The following is a 7,475-nucleotide window of genomic DNA, read 5'->3' on the forward strand; positions in this document are numbered from 1 at the left end:
ATTAAAATTCTGTTCTGCAACATATGGCTATACGTGCTATCTTACTAATTGTTACGTTTTTTCGTTGGAACCTACTTTCGCGAAAATGGTACCTTCGTATTTCGCAGGACTTATATTTCCCGAATTGGCCCAAAAATTACGTTAAAAGGAAATACATTTCGCTAAAATTGTTAAAATACTGATCCTCATTAACAAACAGTTAGTATCTGGATTCGCACAAATGAAGGCCATGGCAGGGAACAGAGAAACAATTACCAAGTATAAACGGCTTACGAAGAGCCGGATAGGAATGGATTGTTTCAAGACTGCACTGAAGGATATCTTACAAGAACTGCAGCAAGAAGATGATTTTGATTTAGACGAAGACAGTTCGAACGCCAAAAATTATACATAGAAAATGGACAAGATAACTATGCAGTAAACTGACGTTGTCGTTGAATAATTAAAGAAATAGGTAGCAGGGTGTTAAATTTCGCGTAGTTAATTTTCGCAAAACCTTTTTTCCGGGTCTTCAATTTCGCAATTATATGAAATCGCGAAAATTAAGTCCCGCGAAATTAAGTTACTATAAGGTAACTTACATTCACTACGGTAATAAGTATTATCTGGAGCTTTTTACTTACATTAACGTCTGTTCAGAAGCCGTGGACAATCAATTCTTGGACATTATGGAGCGATATTTATTTGGCGGGTGGTTTTTATATCGTTGCGGAATGATTTGTTTTTGTGTTACTCCTCTTCAAGAAGCGATGCTTTGTGGATTGCACAGCGTGTGGAGAACATTTTCAGTCACAAACGGACCCACTTCAGCCACAATTCAACCCATTTTGGTCTCAAAGCTACAATAGCTTAGCCAATGTGCACTATCACGGTTACAAAATATATCAGATTACTAACATCTGCTCTCCATTCAATACAAAGCCCATTCAGCGTTGACACCTTTCTAGAACAGCTGCATTTTTGTTTTTCCACATTGAGATGAAGTTTTAAATGCGTGTTATTTTCAAATTCACCGTGTTTAAGTAATAAGTTTTATTATACGATCCATTTTTCTCGAAATGAGACAAAAGAAAATGAAAAATAAAAACTGATTTACATGTTTGCCGTGTGGGAGTAGGAAGACATAAGTTGATTGATCTCATTCTTAAAGCTGTGAAAGATCTAATGGCTCTGACTTTAGACGGAAAGTTGTTAATTCCACAAATGTAACCCACTGTGGCAGAAACTACGTTTTAAAAAATCGGTACGGGGATCGGGCAGAGCTAATTTGCAATCTATATTTCCAAGTCCATAGTCTGTGCTCAAGGGTTTAAAAAGGCCTTTGAAGTACTCCGGAGTCTGATCAGTCATAGCTTTTTCCTTCTGATATCGGTGGTTAAAAAAATTTATTCCAGTAGTGATTAGCTTCTTTATTACATTGGCGGTTGATTTTTACAACGTTAAATAACAAATAAAGACTTAATTTGCCTTGGCAGAATTCTCCAAATATAATAATTGTAAAAACTATTGTGAAATGTTGAATTTATTCGACTGGACCAAAGAACAGTTTCAGTAATCAAAATTCCACTATTGACTTAGGGATTTAACATTTGTTGACTGTGATCTGTTCCGTTGTAAAGCACACGCGAAGCAGTAGAACACAAGAGAAGAGAAACGCAAGACGTGGTCGAGTGTTTCTCCCTACTTCTTGAGTGCTCTACCGCTTCAAAGTACTTTACAGGACAAAGCACAGTCGAAAGATATGTAAGGTTAAATCCCTTACGGTGGCTCAAAACAGTTTCCAGCACTTTCCAAAAATTAGATTTTGATGGGTCGTTATAACCACTCTCCCTCGGACGTACAAGGGGGTGGGGGGTGCGGGTGGATGCCACACTTCCCATAAGGTTTTTTCAATTTTTGGAAAAAAAAAATTTACTCTAAAGGGCTGAAACATTCAGTAGCTGTTCATTCATCCTCTGCAGAAACTTTGACATGTCAATTGTGCGTCTATCATTTTTGACGTTGTCATGGCAACCATCAAATTTCATGTAGTTTTGGCCAAAAATTAACATAATTATAATTATTTCTGTATTTTTTTCAGTTTTTTTTATCAATTTGTAGAAATTCACGAATTTGTACATTTCAAAAGCATTCTGGCTTGATTTTACATTAATTTCCGGTTTTTTTTTTAATAATAGTGAAATCCAAGAAGGTGGATCCAAGATGGCGGGTCAAATGGCGTCATTTGACGTCATATGACGTCATAACCTACAAAAATGATATCATCTTGCAGAGGACGTTCAGGGCTGCCTAATCATTGTAAATGTATTTCGCTGTGCTTTAACAGAAGTCCCAGAAGGGGGTCCATCAACCCCCCGGTGGGATTATGAGTTAGCAGTTGATGCTGCAATGATGGTATCAGAAAACTGCCCAATCATTGGTGAACACGTTGTTGTCATTTTCGTGACACAATCGGTTACCAAAGCAACAGTATGACCGGCTAAAAATACCCTTAATTGTAGCTTGAAGGGCTTATTATTCATAAACGGCAGGGTGAATTTTTTTTATATATTATGAAATTTTGATAGGCAATATAAGACTTAACTTTTGGTAAAGTTTAAAAGAATTCTGTACATAGGGTTCAGAGCCACCTAAAATTTTCAAAACTTTCAGGTGGCTCTGAACTCCGTGTGCAGATATTTCAAGAACTTTGCCGGCCGGAAGTTGCGTCTTATTCTGCTAATCAAAAATCGTTCCGTTTTAGAAAACCACGACGGCAACGGCAACGGCAATGTCGCTAAACAAAAGGTTTAGAGAGGAGAACAATGGCTGTGCAAATGCCTTATAATTCTTGGTACATTTCTTTGCCGTCCTCTGCAAGACAACGACGTGAAATGACCAAATCCTGCGTTGTCTGGAGAACGTGAACCACGACGGCTAATTTTCTAAATTTTTATTTCGAATTTATCGATGTGTCTTAAATATAAACTTATTTGTTATATTTTTTTACCAGTTTTGCACAACTTGACAATTTAGGCCAATGGGACTGGCGTTCTTCAAAGCCGTACATTATCAGCAGTGTTAAATCTTACTGACACATAAACATAGTTATCATTATTAGTAAAGAGACTTGCATTAACGCTATAGTTCAATATGATCTTTCCAATTACATTCTAAACTGAAAAATGAAGTTTATGAAAAATAAAGTTTGTGTTATGTTATGTTATGTGTTATGTTACTATATAATTAGCTGTTGTTGGGTTGCAATTTTTATATTAATTTTCCTTATATGTGCGTTAAAATGTTATATCAACAGTAGCTCCCATCATAGGCTATTAACCTCACGGATTAACTCTACTCGTTCACTGGGTCTTAAGGCTTCTTCGAAAAGACCTTTCCGTTGCTTTTTTGAAAGAGAATGATTCGATACGATGTAAAAGAATTAAAATTTAAAATCATTAACCAATAGGCTTCAGCTCAGCTCAGAACTGGTAAAGTGGAAATCAGCCTAAACAGATAACTTTTCTCGTGATTCTCCGATATCCTGTTCCAGTTCAATACCTGTTAAGGCAAACACTCTTATAGCGTCGTTTGCCAAAGAACGAGAAATAGAATGAATGTTTCGATTGAATCATCAAATTTGCCGCAGGCATTAATTATTAAGCTAGAGCTGGCGAGCAGCTATATGGCAATATGGAGCTAATTAATGGTTATTGTGTGCCGAAAACAAGTTACCACACTATTGCCTTTCTAAAAATAGATATTATTTACCGAAATGGACATTCGGTTCCTTCTTGTGCACATGAATACACAGTTTGCACCATTAAAATGAGTGAATAGCTGTTATTGCAGTTATCAGCGGCTTGACACACAAACGAGGCGAAAGGGTCAATTCTGCATTGTATTGACCCTTTCGACTCGTTTCCATGCCTTTTAAAACAAAAGAATATTTGACCGCAGACTCAACTCCAAAAACAGCTATTCATTAGACTGCAATAGCCATCTTAGACGATTTGAGTAAGAAGAACATCTCCTGGTCGTAAACAAAGGGGCATTAGAAATGAAATTTGATTTCAACATTTCTATTGTACCCAGTCTGTAGTTTAGTCAGTGAACAGTTCTTATCACTAGCACTGGCCGCGGGCTGTAATCATTGATCAGTAAGTACGTTCCACACAAACTGGGCCAATTTCTGAAAATGTACACTTTTTTAATGTATATTAAAGGATATTTTTATTCCGGCCCAGGCGGACTATTCTGCCAAAATTTATATTTCCTATATAATTTATATATATTTTATGCCAAATTTAGGCTAAAAATAGTCTTGTGAATATTCAGAGGTTATAGCATATAACATTTCTGCTTCATTGACTTTGATGGTGCTAAGGTAATTTTGTAGCCAGATAGCGGCAAGAAAGCCATGGAACGTATGGCTATATATAGTGCTGTTAATCGTTGTTTTTTGGCTAGTTTTGCCGTTTAGAGAAATAATTTTTTCACTTTTAAGTTAAAAACATTTAAGTGTATTGTATTTGCAAATTTTTAACGCAAAAATATTTTATTCTTTTCAAAGTCTCAGCCTCCGGCTTGTTTTTAAAATATTCTAAAAATTTCTCAATTTCAGCCTCTATATTCATAATTATATAATATCATGATTATTATAAAAAGAAATATGTGTAATGTTCAGCAAACATTACATTTGTGATTACTAGTAAACTGACTGATTGTCCTCGTCTATTATCGTCTGTAATGTATTTGACGACAAATTATGTTTTTGGAACTGCAATGGTTTGATAAACAGGTATTGCTCAAAATCTTACTCAAGGGTACGTCTCAAAAATCGGAATATCTCTTGCATAGATCGAGCACACAATTAAGAGCCAGTTTAGTAACTCTTGTCGACTAGTCTGGCTTCCTTTATAGCTGAGATAATGTATTTTATCAACAAACAAAACTTGTAATTTTAGTGCAATTAACTACATTGTTGTTAACAATGGCCTCCACGCCGCTATGTCTTTTTGCGAGAAGAAGGTCGTTTCCTTTGCGTTTGTCTAAGCAGTAAGTTGGGTCAGATTTAAAATGTCGAAGTCAAAATAAGAAATTCAACTTACAAGAGCTTTCCGCACATCTGTACTCTGTTAAAGCACGCTGTTACAACCAATCCGATAGCCTCCCACGCAGATACTTTTGTAGTATTGATGATGTAATGGTGTACGACCGAAATGAATTATGGTTGTGATCAACAGCACATGGTCAAGTGTAGAGTTGAATCTGTATTGCGTGCACTTATTTTGGTTAAATCCGCATGTTCCACTGACCGTGAAACACGACAACTCTAGGCCTCGTCAATCCGATAGCAATCCCACCTCTTAGGACGCGTCACGCGTTGAAGGAACGCGTGACGAGCCCTAAGAGTGTCTACGTGGGAGGTTATCAATCCGAGCGAGGGAAACTTCTTTTACAACGGTGAGGTTTACGTTACTGATTGATTTGAATATGTAGATTTAGCCAAGCCTAAAAGCGGAACTCCTGATTACAATAGCTTAACCTGGATTGAGCCTGCGATCCAATCGAAAACCTCTACCTGGGCAGCGGCCAACTTCAAAAAAACACATAAGCTCGATGAGGTCTAATATGAGCTCGTGATACCGTCACGTGATACTGATCAGTGGATACCTCGTTTTGACGGGTTTCAATTGGGCATAACATGGATGCCCAGTTGTAAACCCGCCTTCTCAGTCTCTACGGGAAAAGCCGACGTTGTTGCAGAGTGTGACATTTCACGTGAAAGGGAGTGTACGTACGAAGGAACGGACGGGCAATCACATGGCCACCAAAATGTTTTAGCTCGATGGGTTACCAAACTTTCTAAGAAATGGGGTTCCGCTTTCGTGCCTTCGGCGCACAGGAGCTCCTCTAGTAAAGTTAGTGGATAGTATTATAATACTGGTTGATTTGTATTGCATTAGTGGTTGATTTTATTCCACCAGAGGTTGATTTTTATCACATTAGTGCTCCCATTAGTGCTTAGTATCACATTAGAGGTTGATTTTTATTACATTACTACTTAGTGTTTCATTAGTGGTTGATTTTTATTACATTAGTACTTAGTGTTTCATTAGTGGTTGATTTTATTGCAGTAATGGGTTGATTTTTATTACAGTAGTGCTTGATTTTTATTAGTGAAGTATTTTTAATTTCATTAATAGTTTAAACGTGAAAAGCTTAAAGAAAGGCGTTTTGAAAAGGTTTACGAATATGAATAAATTTAAAACGGAAATTCCCACCTTGGAAGTGTGTTTTGTGTGTTTTTGAAAATTCAAATCCGACATAAGCTTTTTCTTACAGTGATGGCTTGAACTTCGTTGCAACCCGATTCAAGTTTTAATCATGTCTTACATCTATTTTATTATACATTGAACTCACCATCTCTTTTCTGATTGGCCCAAAGCGTACGGTGAATTTTCGAAATCATAACTGTAGATTATACAATAATCATGTCAAGGACACTCAAGGTCACGGGTAATCAGGTCATGTATGACCCGCGGTGCATGATTTCAAAGGGTAATCATGTCAAGTTCGCGCCCTTTGTGTTGCTTGCCGTCAGTGAAGAAGCAAAAACATGACTTCCATTTTTTTTCCGTTCAATGTATAATAAAACAATTATTGGATGAGGTAAGGGTTATCAACCGAAGCCTTCGGCTTCGGCTGATAACCCCTACCTCGACCTTGATTATTCTGGATATCACAAAAAACCTCATCCAATAATTGTTTATAATTTGTGGTCGAGCAAGTCAATATAGGGGAAAGACTGTATCAGAGGTCTTGAGCACATATCCTAGCTGTCTACATATGTCGCACATTTGCATTTATTAAATTTCGTTACTTCATTTTGGTAAAAAAAGGTGGAATATTCCTTCGCAAATATCTGTTTTACGTGACACATGCCTAATTGAAGTTGTCTACAGTCTTTAAAAACTGTTAAGGAAAGCAGCCTACGAGAAACAATTTTTATGCCAAATTTCATGCACTTACACAAAGCCCTGAGAAATGAAAGCTGTATAGAGCAGGCTAGGGAAGCTGGAACAACAGCACCAGAAAAAACCTAAAATGAAAAACTATTGTAAATTCCGGAAAAGAGAACATTTTAAATTGCTGCAGGCAAATCTCAAGACAATCTTCGTGAATCTTCCACACTTTTGCGAAGACACAGTTTGTAAGGTGTTGTTTCCATTCATTATTTGTATCTTTCTAGAATTTTACTTTGCATTACTATTGCAGATTTGCCATTAGCGGTAGTAAAAATTTTTAGGCAAAGTGTAACCTAACCTATTTATTTTCAACTCGTTCTTGTTTAGTTATACATGTATCCAAAGCGAACTTCCATTTACTTGTACTGGCATAACGGAGTATTATTAAACTTAAACTTAAACTACAAAAGAAGATGAAAATTTGAATGCATATGACAATCAAACGAAAAACGTTCCGTTTGCCCC

The sequence above is a fragment of the Orbicella franksi genome, chromosome 10, assembly GCF_964199315.1.
Source record: "Orbicella franksi chromosome 10, jaOrbFran1.1, whole genome shotgun sequence".
Classification (NCBI taxonomy): Eukaryota; Metazoa; Cnidaria; class Anthozoa; order Scleractinia; family Merulinidae; genus Orbicella; species Orbicella franksi.